General features: G+C 48.6%; 1 protein-coding gene across 5 annotated transcripts in view; it reads right to left on the bottom strand.

Moving 5' to 3' along the window:
* The window catches only part of LOC110520450 (B-cell CLL/lymphoma 9 protein), a 42713-nt gene extending 21441 nt beyond the window's left edge, over positions 1-21272 (bottom strand). The window contains exons 1-5 of one of the 5 annotated variants that reach the window (XM_036975005.1): positions 21059-21272; positions 18742-18927; positions 17462-17504; positions 16222-16253; positions 10800-10872 (exon numbers count right to left, since the gene is read on the bottom strand). The gene's annotated coding sequence lies outside the window, so the exon portion shown is untranslated. Of the gene's footprint in view, positions 1-10799; positions 10873-16221; positions 16254-17461; positions 17505-18741; positions 18928-20881; positions 21031-21058 lie in introns of those variants that run through there. The other 4 variants (XM_036975004.1, XM_036975001.1, XM_036975003.1 and 1 more) reach the window with 4 other exon arrangements.
* Positions 21273-24912: the final 3640 nt, after the last annotated feature.

Here is a 24912-nt window from a genome sequence, read left to right as displayed (position 1 = left end):
CACAAGATAAACCACACGCACACACACAGGAGAAACCACACGCACACACACAGGAGAAACCACACACACACACACAGGAGAAACCACACACACAGGAGAAACCACACACACACACACACACAGGAGAAACGACACACACACACACACACACACACACAGGAGAAACCACACACACACACACACAGGAGAAACAACACACACACACACACAGGAGAAACAACACACACACACACACACACACACACACACAGGAGAAACCACACACGCACACACACAAACACACACAGGAGAAACCACACACGCACGCACACACAGGAGAAACCGCACACACACACAGGAGAAACCACACACGCACACACACACAGGAGAAACCACACACACACACACAGGATAAACCACACACGCACACACAGGAGAAACCACACACGCACACACAGGAGAAACCACACACACACACACACACACACAGGAGAAACCACACACACACACACACACACACAGGAGAAACCACACACACACACAGGAGAAACCACACACACACACACACAGGAGAAACCACACACACACACACACACACACACACACACACACAGGAGAAACCACACACACACACACACACACACAGGAGAAACCACACACACAGGAGAAACCACACGCGCACACACACAGGAGAAACCACACACGCACACACACACACAGGAGAAACCACACACACACACACACACACACACACAGGAGAAACCACACACACAGGAGAAACCACACACGCGCACACACACAGGAGAAACCACACACGCACACACAGGAGAAACCACACACGCACACACAGGAGAAACCACACACGCACACACAGGAGAAACCACACACACACACACACACACACAGGAGAAACCACACACACACACACACACACACGAGAAACCACACACACACACACACACACACACAGGAGAAACCACACACACACACACACACAGGAGAAACCACACACACACACACACACACAGGAGAAACCACACACACAGGAGAAACCACACACACACACACACACACACACAGGAGAAACCACACACACACACACACACACACACACAGGAGAAACCACACACACACACACACACACACACAGGAGAAACCACACACACACACACACACAGGAGAAACCACACACACACACACACACAGGAGAAACCACACACACACACACACACACACACACAGGAGAAACCACTCGCTCACACACACACACACACACACAGGAGAAACCACTCGCACACACACACACACACACACAGGAGAAACCACACACACAGGAGAAACCACACGCACACACACACACAGGAGAAACCACACGCACAAGATAAACCACACGCACACACACAGGAGAAACCACACACACACATACACACAGGAGAAACCACACACACACATACACACAGGAGAAACCACACACACACACACACACACACAGGAGAAACCACACACACAGGAGAAACGACACACACACACACACACACACACACACACACACACAGGAGAAACCACACACACACACAAACACACACACACAGGAGAAACCACACACACACAGGAGAAACCACACACACACAGGAGAAACCACTCGCACACACACACACACACAGGAGAAACCACACACACGAGAAACCACACACACACACAGGAGAAACCACACACACACACAGCAGAAACCACACACACACACACACACACACACACACAACAGAAACAACAAACACACAGAAGAAACCACACACACAGCAGAAACAACACACACAAAAAACACACAACAGAAACCACACACACACAAAGCAGAAACCACACAGAGACACACACACACACAGCAGAAACCACACACACAGCAGAAACCACACACACACAGCAGAAACCACACACACATACAAAGCAGAAACAAAACACACACACACACAGCAGAACCCACACACACAGCAGAACCCACACACACACACACAGCAGAACCCACACACACACACAGCAGAAACAAAACACACACACACACACACAGCAGAAACCACACACACATACAAAGCAGAAACAAAACACACACACACACAGCAGAACCCACACACACACACACAGCAGAACCCACACACACACACAGCAGAAACCACACACACACACAGCAGAAACCACACACACACACAGGAGAAACCACACACACACACACACACACACACACACACACAGGAGAAACCACTCGCTCACACACACACACAGGAGAAACCACTCGCACACACACACACACACACACAGGAGAAACCACACACACAGGAGAAACCACACGCACACACACACACAGGAGAAACCACACGCACAAGATAAACCACACGCACACACACAGGAGAAACCACACACACACATACACACAGGAGAAACCACACACACACACACAGGAGAAACCACACACACAGGAGAAACCACACACACACACACACACAGGAGAAACGACACACACACACACACACACACACACACACACACACACACACAGGAGAAACCACACACACACACAAACACACACACACAGGAGAAACCACACACACACAGGAGAAACCACACACACACAGGAGAAACCACTCGCACACACACACACACAGGAGAAACCACACACACAGGAGAAACCACACGCACACACACACAGGAGAAACCACACGCACAAGATAAACCACACGCACACACACACACACACAGGAGAAACCACACGCACACACACAGGAGAAACCACACACACACACACAGGAGAAACCACACACACAGGAGAAACCACACACACACACACACACACACACACACACACAGGAGAAACGACACACACACACACACACACACACAGGAGAAACCACACACACACACAGGATAAACCACACACACACACACAGGAGAAACAACACACACACACACACACGCACACACACACACACACACAGGAGAAACCACACACGCACGCACACACAGGAGAAACCACACACGCACACACACACAGGAGAAACCACACACGCACACACACACAGGAGAAACCACACACGCACACACAGGAGAAACCACACACACACACACAGGAGAAACCACACACGCACACACAGGAGAAACCACACACACACACACACACACACAGGAGAAACCACACACACACACACACACACACACAGGAGAAACCACACACACACACACACACACACACACAGGAGAAACCACACACACACACACAGGAGAAACCACACACGCACACACACACACACAGGAGAAACCACACACGCACACACACAGGAAAAACAACACACACACACACACACACACACAGGAGAAACCACACACGCACACACACAGGAGAAACCACACACGCACGCACACACACACGCACACACAGGAGAAACCACACACGCGCACACACACACACAGGATAAACCACACACGCACACACAGGAGAAACCACACACGCACACACAGGAGAAACCACACGCACACACACACACAGGAGAAACCACACACACGAGAAACCACACACACACACAGGAGAAACCACACACACACACAGCAGAAACCACACACACACACACACACACACACACACACAACAGAAACAACAAACACACAGAAGAAACCACCCACACAGCAGAAACAACACACACAAAAAACACACAACAGAAACCACACACACACAAAGCAGAAACCACACAGAGACACACACACACACAGCAGAAACCACACACACAGCAGAAACCACACACACACAGCAGAAACCACACACACATACAAAGCAGAAACAAAACACACACACACACAGCAGAACCCACACACACACACACAGCAGAACCCACACACACACAGCAGAAACAAAACACACACACACACACAGCAGAAACCACACACACATACAAAGCAGAAACAAAACACACACACACACAGCAGAACCCACACACACAGCAGAACCCACACACACACACACAGCAGAACCCACACACACACACAGCAGAAACCACACACACACACAGCAGAAACCACACACACACACAGCAGAAACCACACACACACACACACACACACACAACAGAAACAACAAACACACAGAAGAAACCACACACACAGCAGAAACAACACACACACACACACACACAGCAGAAACCACACACACATACAAAGCAGAAACAAAACACACATACACACAGCAGAACCCCCACACACACACACACACAGCAGAAACCACACACACACACACACACAGCAGAAACCACACACACACACACACAGCAGAAACCACACACACACACAACAGAAACAACAAACACACATAAGAAACCACACACACAGCAGAAACCACACACACAGCAGAAACCACACACACAGCAGAAACAACACACACGCAGAAGAAACCACACACGAAAAACACACAACAGAAACCACACACACAAAGCAGAAACCACACAGACAGACACACACACACACAGCAGAAACCACACACACACAGCAGAAACAAAACACACATACACAGCAGAAACCACACACACATACAAAGCAGAAACAAAACACACACACACACACACACACACAGCAGAAACCACACACACAGCAGAACCCACACACACACACACAGCAGAACCCACACACACACACACACACAGCAGAAACCACACACACACACACACACACAGCAGAAACCACACACAGCAGAAACAAAACACAGCAGAAACCACACACACACAGCAGAAACCACACACACACACACACACAGCAGAAACCACACACACACACAGCAGAAACCACACACACACACACACAGCAGAACCCACACACACACACACACAGCATAAACCAAACACACACACTAACCAAACACACACACACTAACCAAACACACACAGCAGAAACCACACACACACACAAACACACACAGCAGAACCCACACACACAGCAGAAACCACACACAGCACAAACCACACACAGCACAAACACAGCAGAAACCACACACACACACACAGCAGAAACCACACACACACACAGCAGAAACCACACACAGAAGAAACCACACACACAGACACACAGCAGAAACAACACACGCAGAAGAAACCAGACACACAGCAGAAACCAAACAAACAAACACACACACACAGCAGAAACAAAACGCACACACACACACACACACACACAGCAGAAGAAACCACACACAGCAGAAACCACACAAACAGACACACACACACAGCAGAACCCCCACACACACACAGCAGAACCCACACACACACACAGCAGAACCCCCACACACACACAGCAGAAACCACACACACACAGCAGAAACCACACACACATACAAAGCAGAAACAAAACACACACACACACACACACACACACAGCAGAAACCACACACACAGCAGAACCCACACACACACACAGCAGAACCCACACACACACAGAAGAAACCACACACACACAGCAGAAACCACACACACACAGCAGAAACAAAACACACACACACAGCAGAAACAAAACACACACACACAGCAGAACCCACACACACACAGAAGAAACAAAACACACACACACACACAGCAGAAACCACACACACACACACACACACACACACACACACACAGGAGAAACCACACACACACACACAGGAGAAACCACACACACACACACACACACACACACAGCAGAAACAAAACACAGACAGATACACATACCCAGCAGAAACCACACAGACAGACACACACACCCAGCAGAAACCACACACACACACACACACACACACACACACACACAGCAGAAACAAAACACACACAGCAGAAACCACAGACAGACACACACACACAGCTGTAACCACACACACACACACACACACACACAGACACAGCAGAACCCACACACACACACACACAGCAGAACCCCTACACACACGCACACACACACACAGCATAAACCTAACACACACAGCATAAACCTAACACACACAGCAAAAACCACACGCACAGCAGAAACGACACACACACGGCAGAAACCAAACACACACACTAACCAAACACACACACACACGAACCAAACACACACAGCAGAACCCACACACACAGCAGAACCCACACACACAGCAGAAACCACACACACAGCAGAAACCACACACACACAGCAGAAACCACACACACAGCACAAACCACACACACAGCAGAACCCACACACACAGCAGAACCCACACACACAGCAGAAACCACACACACACACACAGCAGAAACCACACACACACAGCAGAAACCACACACACAGCAGAACCCACACACACAGCAGAAACCACACAGCACAAACACAGCAGAAACCACACACACACACAGCAGAAACCACACACACACACAGCAGAAACCACACACACACACACAGCTGAAACCACACACACACACACAGCTGAAACCACACACAGCTGAAACCACACACAGCTGAAACCACACACACACACACACACACAGCAGAAACCACACACACAGACACACACAGCAGAAACCACACACACACACACAGCAAAAACAACAAACACACAGCAGAAACCACACACACACACACACACAACAGAAACAACAAACACACAGAAGAAACCACACACACGCCAAACACACAGCAGAAACCACACACACAACAGAAACAACACACACGCAGAAGAAACCACACACACGCAAAACACACAGCAGAAACCACACACACGCAAAACACACAGAAGAAACCACACACACGCAAAACACACAGCAGAAACCACACAGACACAGCAGAAACAAAACACACACACATACAAAGCAGAAACCACACAGACACAGCAGAAACAAAACACACACACATACAAAGCAGAAACAAAACACACACACACACAAGAAACCACACACACAGCAGAACCCACACACACACACACAGCAGAACCCACACACACACACAGCAGAACCCACTCACATTCACACACACACACACACACACACACACACACACACACACACACACAGAAGAAACCACACACACACACAGCAGAAACCACACACACACACAGCAGAAACCACACACACAGCAGAAACCACACACACAGCAGAAACAAAACACACACACACAGCAGAAACCACACACACAGCAGAACCCACACACAAACAGCAGAAACAAAACACACACACACACAAGAAACCACACACACAGCAGAAACCACACACACACAGCAGAAACAAAACACACACACACACAAGAAACCACACACACAGCAGAAACCACACACACACAGCAGAAACAAAACACACACACACACAAGAAACCACACACACAGCAGAAACAAAACACACACACACACAGCAGAAACCACAGACAGACACACACACAGCAGAAACCACACACACACACAGCAGAAACCACATAGACAGACACACACACAGCAGAAACCACACACACACACACACAAAGCAGAAACAAAACACACACACAGCAGAAACCACATAGACAGACACACACACAGCTGTAACCACACACACACACACACACACAGCAGATCCCACACACACACACACACAGCAGAAACAAAACACAAACATACACACAGCAGAATCCACACACACACACAGCAGAAACCACACACACACACACACACACACAGCAGAAACCACACACACACAGCAGAAACCACACACACACAGCACAAACCACACACACAGCACAAACCACACACAGCAGAAACCACACACGCAGCAGAAACCACACACACACACACAGCAGAAACCACACACACACACACACACAGCAGAAACCACACACACACAGCAGAAACCACACACACACACACACACAGCAGAAACCACACACACACACAGCAGACACCACACACACACACAGCAGACACCACACACACACACAGCAGAAACCACACACACACACAGCAGAAACCACACACACACACAGCAGAAACCACACACACACACACACACACAGCAGAAACCACACACACACACACAGCAGAAACCACACACACACACACAGCAGAAACCACACACACACAGCAGAAACCACACACACACACACACAGCCGAAACCACACACACACACACACACACACACACAGCGGAAACCACACACACACACACACACAGCGGAAACCACACACACACACACACAGCAGAAACCCCCCACCACACACACACAGCAGAAACCCCCCACACACACACACAGCAGAACCCCCCCCCCACACACACACACACACAGCAGAAACCACACAAACACAGCAGAAACCACACACACAGCAGAAACCACACACAGCAGAAACCCCACACACACACACAGCAGAAACCCCCCACACACACACACAGCAGAACCCCCCCCCCACACACACACACACACACAGCAGAAACCCCACACACACACACAGCAGAAACCCCACACACACACACAGCAGAAACCCCACACACACACAGCAGAAACCCCCCCCTACACACACACAGCAGAAACCCCCCCCTACACACACACAGCAGAAACCCCACACACACACACACACACAAGCACACAGCAGAAACCCCCCCCCCCACACACACACACACACACACAGCAGAAACCACAAACACACACACACACACACACACACAGCAGAAACCACACACACACACACACACACAGCAGAAACCACACACACACAGCAGAAACCCCCCACACACACACAGCAGAAACCCCCCCCCCACACACACACACACACACAGCAGAAACCACACACACACACAGCAGAAACCACACACACACACAGCAGAAACCACACACACACACACACACACAAGCAACCACACACATACAGAAAGGGATAATCAGAGGTTCCTCCTGTATTAAATAAACTAGCTGATCAGTCAATCACCCACACCTCTTAGCCCTGCTGGATGTAAAAGGCCTGCTGACGTTTTAGCCTCATTCATGCAAATCCCATTTCGCAGCTCAGCCACAACAGAGCAGTGAGTAGCTCGCCCCCCCCCCCCCCCCCTTATTTCTCTCTCTCTCCCCTCTGTCCTTCTCCTTCCCACTCTAAATCATTTTTTTCCACTATTTGTTTACACTTAAACTCTCCCTCGCTTCTCTCCTCTCTCTGCAAGACAATGACTCACAGACAGAAACACACACACACCCAGCTAAGCCTGTGTAACCACTGGCACAGTAGCATAGACACACCAATCTTGCACAATCACAGTGAAAATATACATGGAAACACACAGGTAGCATGTATCAACCCAGCCTGGATTCCACACAATGTAACACCACCACCCCACACTGCAATGTCAACCATCAGTACCACTAGACTACACCTATGGTTACTTCAGGTCTAAGGGACGGCTATGTTAGCTTAGCTTCACACACACACCTTCTAATCGACAGTCTAAGACAAAGACAGTAAATCCCTTTGACTGTACACCCCCCCCCCCCCCCCCCCCCCCCCCCCCTCCCCCCCCAGACAGACAGTCAGACAGACCACAGGACTTAGCAGAGAGAGCAGAGAGAACATTCATCTCTATGAAGCTCCCTGTTTAATTCACTGAGTGGTGATTCCCACCAACATGTCTGACATGGGGATACCCTGCTCTTCCTGCTCTGCTCGGCTCTGACAGCCGACACCTGGGAGTTCACCTGTTCAGGTGGCTTCCTGTACACGGTGCCAGATACACACCACGCCTTGTATATAACACACAACGCTCAGAACGCAGGGTAATGGCTAAATATACAGCTGTGATGCCACGGGAGGGGTGTTGCTAAGACAAAACACACAAGCATTCATACACACATATTCGTATGCGCACAGAGTTATAAGTGAGCTCTTGTTCCTTGTGAATGTCAAATATGTCAAATGTTCCACATACTTAACTCAGTCACTATACATACCTGTAGCACACACCTCGGTCGCTCTCCATCTTCCTCCTCTCTCCCTGTCCATCTTCCTCCTCTCTCCCTGTCCATCTTCCTCCTCTCTCCCTGTCCATCTTCCTCCTCTCTCCCTGTCCATCTTCCTCCTCTCTCCCTGTCCATCTTCCTCCTCTCTCCCTGTCCATCTTCCTTCTCTCTCCCTGTCCATCTTCCTTCTCTCTCCCTGTCCATCTTCCTTCTCTCTCCCTGTCCATCTTCCGCCTCTCTCCCTGTCCATCTTCCTCCTCTCTCCCTGTCCATCTTCCTCCTCTCTCCCTGTCCATCTTCCTTCTCTCTCCCTGTCCATCTTCCTTCTCTCTCCCTGTCCATCTTCCTTCTCTCTCCCTGTCCATCTTCCTCCTCTCTCCCTGTCCATCTTCCTCCTCTCTCCCTGTCCATCTTCCTCCTCTCTCCCTGTCCATCTTCCTCCTCTCTCCCTGTCCATCTTCCTCCTCTCTCCCTGTCCATCTTCCTCCTCTCTCCCTGTCCATCTTCCTTCTCTCTCCCTGTCCATCTTCCTCCTCTCTCCCTGTCCATCTTCCTCCTCTCTCCCTGTCCATCTTCCTCCTCTCTCCCTGTCCATCTTCCTCCTCTCTCCCTGTCCATCTTCCTTCTCTCTCCCTGTCCATCTTCCTCCTCTCTCCCTGTCCATCTTCCTCCTCTCTCCCTGTCCATCTTCCTCCTCTCTCCCTGTCCATCTTCCTCCTCTCTCCCTGTCCATCTTCCTTCTTTCTCCCTGTCCATCTTCCTTCTCTCTCTCTGTCTCTAAGTGTATTCAACTGAGCTAGTAGTAGCGTCTTTTAGCCTAAACAAAAGTAGTCTCACTCCCCACTGCTATGCTGCATCATATGTTATGTAATGTTGTAATGTCATGCTAAGGCACTCACCATGTCCATCAGGGTCATGATACAAATGTGGCCATCACTACACCGGGAAGAGAAGCGTGTGTGACCCCAAAACCTGCAGGCAGGAGAGACAGGGAAAAGTTTACAGGAGACACACACAGAGCTGACTCACATATGCTGTCTGTGCCTGGGCATGCATGGTGCCATGCGTGTCGGCCAGGCGGGTCAGAGCTGGCAGCAGGACTGGCACTCTGCAGCTCTACTGCTGTGCTGATCGTCTCACACACACACACACACACACCTCACCACAGATTATCCTTCTCTCTCTTGCTCCAACTTTCTGGCTCTCACACAGAGAAGTGCATAGACCGTAAGATACACACTTTTATATTGCTCAAATACCAGGACAAATACCAGGACAAATACCAGGACAAATACCAGGACAAATACCAGGACAAATACCAGGACAAATACCAGGACAAATACCAGGACAAATACCAGGACAAATATCAGGACAAATATCAGGACAAATACCAGGACAAATATCAGGACAAATACCAGGACAAATATCAGGACAAATATCAGGACAAATATCAGGACAAATACCAGGACAAATACCAGGACAAATATCAGGACAAATACCAGGACAAATACCAGGACAAATACCAGGGCAAATATCAGGGCAAATATCAGGACAAATATCAGGACAAATACCAGGACAAATACCAGGACAAATACCAGGACAAATACCAGGACAAATACCAGGACAAATACCAGGACAAATACCAGGACAAATACCAGGACAAATATCAGGACAAATACCAGGACAAATACCAGGACAAATACCAGGACAAATACCAGGACAAATACCAGGACAAATATCAGGACAAATACCAGGACAAATACCAGGACAAATACCAGGACAAATATCAGGACAAATACCAGGACAAATACCAGGACAAATACCAGGACAAATACCAGGACAAATACCAGGACAAATATCAGGACAAATACCAGGACAAATACCAGGACAAATACCAGGACAAATACCAGGACAAATACCAGGACAAATACCAGGACAAATATCAGGACAAATACCAGGACAAATACCAGGACAAATACCAGGACAAATACCAGGACAAATATCAGGACAAATACCAGGACAAATACCAGGACAAATACCAGGACAAATACCAGGACAAATACCAGGACAAATACCAGGACAAATATCAGGACAAATACCAGGACAAATACCAGGACAAATACCAGGACAAATATCAGGACAAATACCAGGACAAATATCAGGACAAATACCAGGACAAATATCAGGACAAATACCAGGACAAATACCAGGACAAATATCAGGACAAATATCAGGACAAATACCAGGACAAATACCAGGACAAATACCAGGACAAATACCAGGACAAATATCAGGACAAATATCAGGACAAATATCAGGACAAATATCAGGACAAATACCAGGACAAATACCAGGACAAATACCAGGACAAATACCAGGACAAATATCAGGACAAATACCAGGACAAATACCAGGACAAATACCAGGACAAATACCAGGACAAATACCAGGACAAATACCAGGACAAATACCAGGACAAATACCAGGACAAATACCAGGACAAATACCAGGACAAATATCAGGACAAATATCAGGACAAATACCAGGACAAATACCAGGACAAATACCAGGACAAATATCAGGACAAATATCAGGACAAATATCAGGACAAATATCAGGACAAATATCAGGACAAATACCAGGACAAATACCAGGACAAATACCAGGACAAATACCAGGACAAATACCAGGACAAATATCAGGACAAATACCAGGACAAATACCAGGACAAATACCAGGACAAATACCAGGACAAATACCAGGACAAATACCAGGACAAATACCAGGACAAATACCAGGACAAATACCAGGACAAATACCAGGACAAATACCAGGACAAATATCAGGACAAATACCAGGACAAATACCAGGACAAATACCAGGACAAATACCAGGACAAATATCAGGACAAATACCAGGACAAATACCAGGACAAATACCAGGACAAATACCAGGACAAATACCAGGACAAATATCAGGACAAATACCAGGACAAATACCAGGACAAATACCAGGACAAATATCAGGACAAATATCAGGACAAATACCAGGACAAATACCAGGACAAATATCAGGACAAATACCAGGACAAATACCAGGACAAATATCAGGACAAATACCAGGGCACAAACAGCACAGAAGTTGCTAACAGATTGAACCTAGATTGTTTATTCACAGAGTACGTAATATAGGTTGATACAACCTGATACCTCCAACTCCAGTGCTTTCAACACACTAGCTCCTCTCACCTCCTGCCCTCCCTGTCCTCTCACCTCCTGCCCTCCCACCTCCTGCCCTCCCTGCCCCCTCACCTCCCTGTCCTCCCACCTCCTGCCCTGTCCTCCCCTCTCCTGCCCTCTCACCTCCTGCCCTGTCCTCTCACCTCCTGTCCTCCCTTCTCTTGCCCTCCCTGTCCTCTCACCTCACCTCCTGTCCTCTCACCTCACCTCCTGCCCAGACACCTCCCTGTCCTCGCACCTCCATGTCCTCTCACCTCCATGTCCTCCCCTGTCCTCCCCTCCCCTGACCTGTCCTCTCACCTCACCTCCTGCCCTCCCTGTCCTCTCACCTCCTGCCCTGTTCTCCCCTCTCCTGCCCTGTCCTCTCACCTCCTGTCCTCCCTGCCCTCTCACCTCCTGCCCTGTCACCTCCCTGCCCTCTCACCTCCCTGCCCTCCCTGTCCTCCCACCTCCTGCCCTCCCACCTCCTGCCCTCCCCTCTCCTACCCTGTCCCCTCACCTCCTGCCCTCCCGCTCCTCTCACCTCCTGCCCTGTCCTCCCCTCTCCTACCCTGTCCCCTCACCTCCTGTCCTCCCTGTCCTCTCAACTCACCTCCTGCCCTCCCTGTCCTCTCAACTCCTGCCCTCCCTGTCCTCTCACCCCCTGCCCTCCCTGTCCTCTCACCCCCTGCCCTCCCAGTCCTCTCACCCCCTGCCCTCCCAGTCCTCTCCTCCCCTGCCCTGTCCTCTCACCTCCTGCCCTGTCCTCCCTGTCCTCTCACCTCCTGTCCTCTCACCTACTGTCCTCTCACCTACTGCCCTCCCTGCTCTCTCACCTCCCTGTCCTCCCACCTCCCTGCCCTCTCACCTCCTGCCCTCTCACCTCACCTCCTGCCCTCCATGCCCTCTCACCTCCTGCCCTGTCCTCCCCTCCCCTGACCTGTCCTCTCACCTCACCTCCTGTCCTCTCACCTCACCTCCTGCCCTGTCTTCTCACCCCCCTGTCCTCCCTGCCCTCTCACCTCCTGCCCTGTCCTCTCCCCCCCTGCCCTGTCCTCTCCCCTCACTGCCCTCTCACCTCACTGCCCTCCCTGTCCTCTCACCTCCTGCCCTTCCTGCCATCCCTGTCCTCTCACCTCCTGCCCTCCCACCTCCTGCCCTGTCCTCCCGTCTCCTACCCTGTCCCCTCACCTCCTGCCCTCCCGCTCCTCTCACCTCCTGCCCTGTCCTCCCCTCTCCTACCCTGTCCCCTCACCTCCTGTCCTCCCTGTCCTCTCAACTCACCTCCTGCCCTCCCTGTCCTCTCAACTCCTGCCCTCCCTGTCCTCTCAACTCCTGCCCTCCCAGTCCTCTCAACTCCTGCCCTCCCAGTCCTCTCAACTCCTGCCCTCCCAGTCCTCTCAACTCCTGCCCTCCCAGTCCTCTCCTCTCCTGCCCTGTCCTCTCACCTCCTGCCCTGTCCTCCCTGCCCTCACCTCCTGCCCTCTCACCTCCTGCCCTCCCTGTCCTCTGCCCTCCCTGTCCTCTCACCTCCCTGTCCTCCCTGTCCTCTCACCTCCTGCCCCCTAACCTCCTGCCCTCTCACCTCCCTGCCCTCCCTGTCCTCTCACCTACTGTCCTCTCACCTACTGCCCTCCCTGTCCTCTCACCTCCTTCCCTCTCACTTCCTGCCCTCTCACCTCCTGCCCTCTCACCCTCCCTGTCCTCTCACCTCCCTGCCCTTCCTGTCCTCTCACCTCCCTGCCCTTCCTGTCCTCTCACCTCCTGCCTTCTCACCTCCCTGCCCTCCCTGTCCTCTCACCTCCTGCCCTCCCTGTCCTCTCACCTCCTGCCCTCCCTGTCCTCTCACCTCCCTGCCCTTCCTGTCCTCTCACCTCCTGCCCTCCCTTCTCCCCACCCTCTACAGTGTTCTCTCGTCCGTGACTCCTCCCGTGACTACATCCCTCTGGTCGCTCCCACACTCTGTCCACATTCCTCCTTAGCTCATGCTGTGAGGACATTTCCCTGCGGCTCAAAACATAGTGAGAAATCCCAGCGGTCAGAGGGAGCCTTGTGAGGCCCTGTGCCCCACAGAGACAGAGGGAACACAACACACACTTCCCTTTCCCCCGAAGGAGCTGGATACGCCTGGCTAAAATGTAGGCACCACTGAAATAGCACAATGCAAATATTTCAATTTGATGTGCAACATCAAAATAAATATGTTGGTGTGTAACACACATTGAAACATTCCAGTCTATCATGCAAACATTTCTGATGCTCTGTCATCCAACTGGATATTGTGATGTTAAATCTATGTGGTCCATTTCTATACTGTACACTTCCCCTCCCCCCAATCATTTTCTGGTGAGCAGCAGGAGCGTGTGGTAATTTATATATATATATATTTTTTATATACCCCTTTTTCTCCCCAATTTCGTAGTGTCCAATAGTTTAGTAGCCACTATCTTGTCTCATCGCTACAACTCCCGTACGGGCTCGGGAGAGACGAAGGTTGAAAGTCATGCGTCCTCCGATACACAACCCAACCAAGCCGCACTGCTTCTTAACACAGCACACATCCAACCCGGAAGCCAGCCGCACCAATGCGCCGGAGGAAACACCGTGCACCTGGCAACCTTGGTTAGCGCACACTGCACCCGGCCTGCCACAGGAGTTGCTGGTGCGCGATGTGTCAAGGATATCCCTACCAGCCAAGCCCTCCCTAACTCGGACGACGCTGGGCCAATTGTGCGTCGCCCCACGGACCTCCTAGTCGCGGCCGGTTGTGACAGAGCCTGGGCGCGAACCCAGAGTCTCTGGTGGCACAGCTGGCGCTGCAGTACAGCGCCCTTAACCACCGCGCCACCCGGAAGGCCCTTGTGTGGTAATTTTTGATGGCGTGAGACCAAGTCATTGATTAGCGATCCTGAGGAATGGGAGGAGCACAGGGACAGAGAGAGCAGATTTAGCTGAGCTCAAAGTCTGTCTGTTTTGTGTCTAACATACTGTACACACACCTCGAATAAGGTCCTACTGACCCAAGGCTTACACAATAAAAGCTGCAGAGGGCATATTTGTGGAAGTAATTCTTATCTTTGATGATTACATCACACACACCCACCTCCTCTCCTGTCTTGTAGGCCAACATTAGCCCTGTGGAGAGAACATGAATCATGGTCTGTCCCTGAATTACCACACTTTACCCTGGTGTGTCATTCCCGTGGAATTTTAAACACACTGGCAAAGACCTGCCTAATTAAAGAGCACAGGCAGACACAGAAACACACGTATTATAGACATGCAGGCACATTCACAGACACACAAGTTACACACGGGCTGGTAGACACAGAGTTTCACTGAGACTGGGCAGCAGGATCATATGGAACCTTAGTGGGGAACAAAGTAATGAGACATTCTGGAAGTGTTCTGGAACGATAAAGGAGCCCAGGGTTCTGGAACCTTGGAACAGCACCAGACCAGAAGACAAACCTACCAGCTGGAACTGTACAATCACATTCTGGCCATGCAAAAACAGAGACGGCATGCCATCTACCTAACCTCATCCATTACCCCTTAATTAAGAACAAATACCTCATGATTTTGCTCATTCTGGTTGCATTCATTAGGGCAAACCTCAACAAAACATTTGGGTCAGTTTTCTTCCGATTTGGTGCCGGATGCTCACAACCCTGCTGACAATATTGACTGTTTTAGCGGTGTCATCTGCAGACCAACTGCCAGGCTAGTGGATACCATGGTTCTGGGTACAAGCAGAGACTGTGGTTCTGTCTCTTAACTCCCCACCTAGGGCCAGGGGGAACAGCCGGTACACAGGCCAAACGGTCTATCAACACACAGCAACACGGAGGACGAGTGACAGATGGGCAATCCACAGTAACAGTGACACAGACTCAGATGATTTCTCACTTTAAAATGTATGTCAAGCAAAAAACAATGATTGCAGAGTTAAACAAAACATACAACTCTGAACAAGGACTACTTGTAACAATTTCCACTGAATTGTACAAAAATAAATGTACTTTAAGAACAGTGCAGATGCCAGGTTTGGTAACAGAATGACGGTTTGTGCTGTTGGTGCCGTTATTCTGTTAACAAACTTGGCATCTGCACTGTTCTTCAAGTAACTGTGTTTGTCAAATTTTAGAGGAAATTGTTAAAAGTAGTCTTTTGTGCATAGAGCTGCATTTTAAAGTGAGAAATTGGATTCTCAGCATCACTCTGTGGAATAGCCCAACTACGGCCTGACCCAGATGTGAGGATAGCCCAACACACACACGCACAAAACACACCAGCAGCCTGTATTCTGTGGGCTTGTAGGACATGCCAGGTTCAATACTGACCGTTTCTAGACCTCAGCTGTTAAAGCAGCTGTACAGCGTGTAGCTACAGAGAGGAGAGGCACATGACAAAAGGGATTGGAGAGTCTAAGAAGTCAGCTGGAGTTTAAAGACAGATTTGGTGGGATGGTTAAACGGAGAGGAATATTATCTGGGACAGACAGGGGCTTTCGCCATGCTGGGGAAAGGGTTTCTATAGTGAGTCATAGCCAATGTCTGAAAGACTGGTTCCTCATGTCGTGTCACTGTTCTGTTTCCTCTACTTACCTACCTACAGTGTGTGGGTGTATGTTGGTGTGCCTTGCCTTACTGACGCCCTGCTGTCAATCACGTACATACGTGTGTGTGGCTAAAGCACATCATGCATCTCTCTCTAAACACATAGGGCTGGATTCAATCCGTACTGCTAAAGTACCGTGGAAGATCACCATTCATTTAATGATCGTTTCCGATTGAGCTGGCATATGCAGTAGGGCCGGGACGATACAAGTATCGCGATACTCATTAGTATCGTGGCAAGGAAACAGAACACAAAGCCGATTTCACTTCTTTAGGAAAACTGTTGGAAACAAGCATCATTATGTTGTCATCTAGTCACATGTATTTATTTTCCAAGCTATAGCACACTTTATTTTACAGACAGCAGGTTTTTAAAGGTCCAAAAAGTTTGGTCTGCTTCGTGTTTTCATTCGCCACAGAAAAAAATATTGCAATAATGGTATTGTCACAGCCCTAATATGCAGTGTTTACAGTGAATGCATTCTCCGCGACCACGGGAACAATGCTTTTAACTGTCAATTGCGCTATAAAGCAGATCTTCAGCACCACAGATTGAATAGATCCCTAACACACATCTCTCCTACTAATCATCCCATATTGATGTGATGACAGTTTAACCCCGGGATTTTAATTTGAAAAGCCATGAAGTGAACTATACAGGAAACATGAGCCAAATTCACTAAGGAGAAAAATAAATTGTCCTTAATACACCCATATCCATTTCCCTGTCCTCTTCCTTGCAGTGGTTTTTGGTTAACAGTCTATGGATTAGATAACAGATAAATAAACCGTGTGGATGGTTTTCTCAGGCAGAACACCCTGAGCCTCCTGTGTCTTCACCATGTATAGATCACAGATAGCACTGCTAGGCCAAAACAATCCAGGGTCATCTCTTCTCCCCTCACAGCCTTGAATGTTCAACAGGCATTGAAACAGGCAAAGGTAGTGTGTGTGTGTGTGTGTGTGTGTGTGTGTCAGACAGACTATAGTGATTGATTGATTACCTTAGTAGGTCCCCAGCCCTCTCAGTAGGGCCTCATATGGAGATCCATCCCTTGGGTCCCCAGAGCCACAACCTTTGAACCCTGACTCCTCCCACTCAGACAAAGCCACCTGAACACAGGAGCTGATCCTTGCTCAGTCACTGGCAACACCCTCACAGACACAGGTCACCGCAGCCAAACACACACCTAAGAGAGACAGAGTTTTTTTTACTCATCCAATAACCAACCGTCTGTTGCATAAAGACATGTTACACTGCCATGAACGATACAACAGCGGCAGTTCTTCAAATGTGAACTAGTTCAGCCCCCTTTAGTAGAATATATTCTATCTAGGAATTAGTTTCCCCTCTCTAGAACTAGCCTAGCTCAATGGTTAAATGGTCTCCAACCCTGGTCCTGGAGACCTAAGGGGTGTTCAAGCTTTTCTTCTTGCCCAGAGCTCTTACAACTCAACTTCATAGACTGTTCTCTATGCTACTGCACAGCAAGTGAAACTGGAGCGCCAAGTCTAGGACCAAAAGGCTCCTTAACAGCATTTACCCCCAAACCATAAGACTGCTGAACAATTAATCAAATGGCCACCCGGACTATTTACATATACACACACACACACACCCATCCCATTTGTTTTTACAGTGCTGCTACTAGCTGTTTATTATCTATGCAGTCACTATACAAATTACCTCGAATAACCAGTACCCCCATACATTGACTCGGTACCGGTACCCCCTGTATATAGCCTTGTTATTGATATGTAATTATCTTGTTACTTTTTTTTTTTCCTTAATTGATTTAGTAAATATTTTCTTAACTCTATTTCATTCATTTCATTGTTGGTTAAGGGCTTGTAAAAGTAAGCATTTCACTCTAAGGTCTACACCTGTATTCAGCGCATGTGACAAAGAAAATGATTTGATGAGCCGATTCAGGTGTATTAGTGCTGGGCTGGAACAAAAAAAGCACTCAGGAATGGTGGTGAACACTGGACTAGAAGAGAGAAGACTTCAGTATGTCTACTGGTTCCTATTGTTGCCGTCAGACATATTAGGGTTCAGGGTAACCAGGTGTTTGGACTCTAGCCAATCAATAACAATAATTGATCAATTACGTGACTGGGAGAAACGAAAACCAGCAGGACTGTGGCCGTTGACACACACATTCAATACCACGTAATCGTGTAGGCCTATCTGGCCTTGGTGAGTTTACATATCAGGCATTATCAGTGATATCACTTGATTTCAAGTGATCCAATTGCAGAATGGCCAATACAAGAGGTTACAGCCAGATAGGGTACTGTAGCCCTATAACTGTATAGCTAGTCTACTACCGCATTACATTGCCAGCCATAAATACACCGTCAACTAACATAACCGTAGGCTAGGTTTGCAAACGAGTGAAACAAACGAAAGACCCCCCCCCCCCCCCGAAATCTCAGCGTCTCACTGGCCAGTATTTGGCGGCCTCAGTACTCCAGGGCGCTCCAAACTCCAGCAACTTTTTTATCCTAAAAAAAAGTTGTTCCTGTTTCACCAGAGTTGGGGGGAAGGGACTATACTGCGCTCTCCTCTCACTCACACACACAGCCCCGGCCAGCGCAAACAAAGTCGGCCCCGAAAGGTGGGGGGGTCTCACGGCTTTTGCCACGGCATAACCCTGCTTGTCCAAATCAGCGCCCACAAAACAGACAACAATTAAAGGGAAACATTTGAAGCTTTGTCTAAGAGAAATATAAAGCCACTCCCACGACAGTCGGTGTTACATTTTGAAGTTCAGTACTGTAACAATGTAACAATGTTGTCGTGAACGAAATTCGCTTGAGCTTAATACCACGTAGGATATAGGTTCTCTGTGTGGATAGCCAAATAGGGTAGGTAGGTGCTACATATGTTAGGCCATTTAGTGAACCTAAAATAGCCTACGCCTTTTTAAAGCAAATATTAATTGTATTGTATAATGCCTGCGCCGAATTGTGTTGAAGAATGTGGCACATGCATGTTGCACCGTATTTTCAGTTTCGCGAAACACGATCGGTCCTCCTCTTGTATAGTGTTAAAAAAATATTCCTCCGCGCGTAATAACACATCCTGTCAACGTTGTGTGAAATAATCCGCTGTTTTCACAAAATATTTTTTTAAATCACCGTTGATGTGAAAAAACGATCACTCCTTGTGTCAAACCAGGTACGGCGGGTTTTATGGCCATCCTTCGGGAACAGGGGTACAGCGGATACCGGACTGAGATGTCCCTGGGAGGAGGACCCGCGTGTAGCCTTGCCAAGAGGCAAGCGGCCACAGCGACACTTTCCCCAAAAACTCACCTGGAATGATTCCTCGGGCCTGCTTCGTGTAGTAGGCTACGTTCTATAGCCTGATTGTAGTAATCAAATAGCAACATTATTCGTCCAACGATATTAAAGAGCAATGTGTCGCCCCCTTCGCCTGAGCTTCCAGCGGTCCGTCCTACTACATTATAGCCAAGATTTCCTACTGTTTCCCCCGCCCGTCCCAGCGTGTTGGTTTAGTCCGAATTCTAAGTAGCAATTCTAGGTCAGGGCAATGTTCAGCTGCCAAACGTTGTCGAACGTTGCAGATATAAATGTCACGAATGGCGCCAATGTGATTCCTTATTCTACGTGTTAGATGCATGTTTGTTCTACGTAGACTATTTATATCTGAACGTTCCAAAACGTTGCGTTCTGCTGAACACACCCCTGGATATATTCATTACAACGATTCTGTTGCAAAACGCTTCGGCTGCAGAAACAGTTTACGCCAAACAGAAAACGTTTTGCAACGAAAACGAGAGTTTCTATTGGACAAATTCAAGTAGCTAATTTCCCATTTAGATTGCTTCCGCTTGGTTCTTAAATGGTAAAAGGTTTCCGTTGCAAGACGTAATGAATACACCCCTGGTCTGTGTGCCAATGAGAATGTAACAGTCGGACAGAAAACACGGACAAGTAGGCTTTTGAAAATTAGAATATTATATTCCACTGGTTTGACATGAAAACGACTATTAAAACCCAGTAAACTGTGTGTGCATAGGCTACCTATAGGGCTTATAACACTACCTGCACAATATCGAACACACACAGCATAGCATTCACTGCATACTGATTAGGAATCTACTTTAACCAACTCCCTTGTCTCCCCTCTTCCTCCTCCTCTCATGCAATGCATTTTCATTTTGATGCTACACACAGTGAGGTAGACACATTGATTAAATTTTTAAACGTGTCAGGAAGTCTGACACACAGAGAAGGAAGGTGATATTATAAGATAGGCAAAAAAGAGGGAAGAAGGAGATGAGGGTTGTTTCTTCGTAATAAATGTAATAGCTTACACACACGCACGCACACACACACACACACACACACACACACACACACACACACACACACACTCAACCATGTACAAACACACAAACTGATTCAGTCCCCAGTAGTCATAATTACACATTTGGATTACATTCCATATGTATCTTGATTAAATATTAAATAAGAGGACCACTCTGACTTCTTGTGCTTAATGTTTCTCTTCTCCTCTGAGGCCCCTGCTAGCTCCCAGCCCCCTTTTTTTCTCTGTGTGTGTGTCTGTGTGCGTGTGTGTGTGTGTGTGCGTGTGTGTGTGTGTGTGCGTGCGTGCGTGTGTGTATTCAAGACCACAACCATTCGCCAACCTTCCAAGAGGTGTTATCAGCTATCCATTCACTCAAGAACAACAAGGTTCCTGGTGCTGACAGCATCCTGGCAGAGCTACTTAAGAAGGTTACTTCTGCACCAGAACGCTCCACCAGTACCATCACTGAGGTTTGGGACCGGAAGATCATTCCCCAACAGTGGTAGGATGCAAACATTGTCACTATCTATAAGAAAAACAGTGGCAAATCCATCTGCGGCAACAGCCGAGGGATATCTCTTCTGGCTGTTTCCGGCAAGGACCTGGCCAAGGTGATGCTACACAGGCTGGTGAACAACATCACAGAGGAACTGCTGCCAGAGTCCCAATACGGATTCCGAAAGAACAGCAGTACGGTCGACATGACATTCATGGCACGGCAACTCCAGGAAAAGTGCAGTGAACAACATCAGGACCTCTCCAAGGCCTTCGACACTGTGACCAGGGAACTACTATGGGTATTCTAATCAAAATTGGCTATCCAGAGAAATTTGTCAACATCCTTTGCCAGTTCCATGATGGGATGACGGCTCGGGTGGCCATAGGAGGGCAAGAGTCAGTGCTCTTTCGAGTAAGCATCGGTATGATGCAGGGGGGGGGGGGCTGGCACCTATCCTCTTTAACATCTTCCTCCTATGTGTCACCCAGCTTCTCCACAAGGAGCTTGAGGACAGCAGCGGTGTTGCGGTGGACTTCAGGCTGGATGGAAACCTATTCAACATCAGGAGGTTCCAAGCAGCCACCAAGGTTTTGACAGAGCGTGTTCTTGAGCTGCAGTATACTGATGACTGTGCTCCTGTGGCCCACAGTCCAGAATATCTTCAGTCCATCCTTGTAGCAGCTGTGAGGGTTTATAGCAAGATGGGACTGTCTATCAACACCACTAAGACTAAGGTGGTCTGCCAATGGAGATCCAGCCCTCTACCCACCACGTCTGTCTTCACCATTGAACACAAATCCCTGCCAATAGTCCCATCCTTCAAATACCTGGGCAGCATCGTCTCGGAGGACTGCAGTATCAACTTCTAAAATTCAAAGTAGGATCAAGCAAGCATCAGCTACCTTCGGGAAACTCAGACACATGGTCTTCCAAAACAGAGATCTCCACCTCCACACCAAATTCACTGTCTATCAAGCCGTCTGCATCTCCACACTTCTTTACAGCTGTGAAGCCTGGGTCACTTACAGTCACCACAACAAGCAGCTCGAGCGATTCCACATAAGATGCCTGCAGCGCATCCTGGGAATCACCTGGTGCGACCGTGTGCCTCATACAGAAATAATTGCTAAGACCAACTGCAGGAGTATGGAGACTATGGTCACCCAACACCAACTGTGCTGGCTTGGGCATGTTATTAGAATGTCTCAGGAGCGTTTGCCGCGGAAAATCCTGTATGGCCAGCTACATCTTGGCCGGCTGTCTGCAGGGGGAGATGAAGTGCTACAAGGACCAGCTGAAAACATCACTGAAGAAGTGCAACATCAAACCCACAGACCTAGAGGATGCTGCTGCCGACTGTTCCACCTGGCGGCAGCTCTGCCAGAGTGGTGTACAGAGGTGGGAGGAGACAGCTCAGGAGACATACAACCATGCCTGCCCCCGCCAACACAGACTGCATATGCCACACCTGCAATAAAGTTTGTGGATCTCGGATTGGACTCTACAGTCACCAAAGAATTCATCGTTAACTCAGAAGAGGAAGTCGTCATCGGATACGATACTCTTCTGTCACGTAACGTGTGTGTGTGTGTGTGTGCCTGTTCGTGTGCTTTCTTGTGTGTGCAAGAGTTCACGTGTTTGTGCATGACATAGTGCTTGCCACTTGCAAGACAAACAAATATCACATAATAACATTGAAATAACATTGCATCCACTTAACCTCATCCACCATGTCACCCAACAGTTGTAGTACTGTGAGAGTGACAGTAGGAGAGTTGTCTTAATACCCATCATTCTCTACAAGCAATCAGACCGACAGACAGACAGACAGACAGACAGACAGAAGACAATCCCATGCTTTGAGGAAAAGTAAACAAGATCTAAGAGAAAGACCATGGGCCTTCAGAACAACTCCGCAACAGCCCACAGGACACAGGAGATTCAATTATTTAAACAGCCTGTTGTAATTGCTTATTGGCGAATCTACTAAAAATAACAGAGAGAGAGCGTCTCTAGGTACTCTACTTTACTGGAGTGTTCTGTAGGGACGAAAACTGAGAGGATGAGGGAAGAGGGTATTTGTACAGGACAACACAGATTGCAGGACAGGAGTCATGTCTCGTGTCAGGGTTGGGAGTCTTTGTTGTGAAGACAAAGATAATGTCATATGAGAGGGAGGAACCGAGGAAGGACAAACGGGATTCTGAAAATAATCTAGAGATATTCTGTGTTTAACTGACATTCCCAGATCTACTCTCTGTCCTTTTACACACAGATAAGAACAACATAACATAAGCTCTCCTAAGCTTCTCAGTGCAACCCTGCATATTTGTG

The sequence above is a fragment of the Oncorhynchus mykiss genome, chromosome 3 (genome assembly GCF_013265735.2).
Source record: "Oncorhynchus mykiss isolate Arlee chromosome 3, USDA_OmykA_1.1, whole genome shotgun sequence".
NCBI classification, from domain to species: Eukaryota; Metazoa; Chordata; class Actinopteri; order Salmoniformes; family Salmonidae; genus Oncorhynchus; species Oncorhynchus mykiss.
The sequence above is the reverse complement of the archived record's forward strand: the minus strand, read 5'-3'. Positions and strand labels throughout refer to the sequence as shown.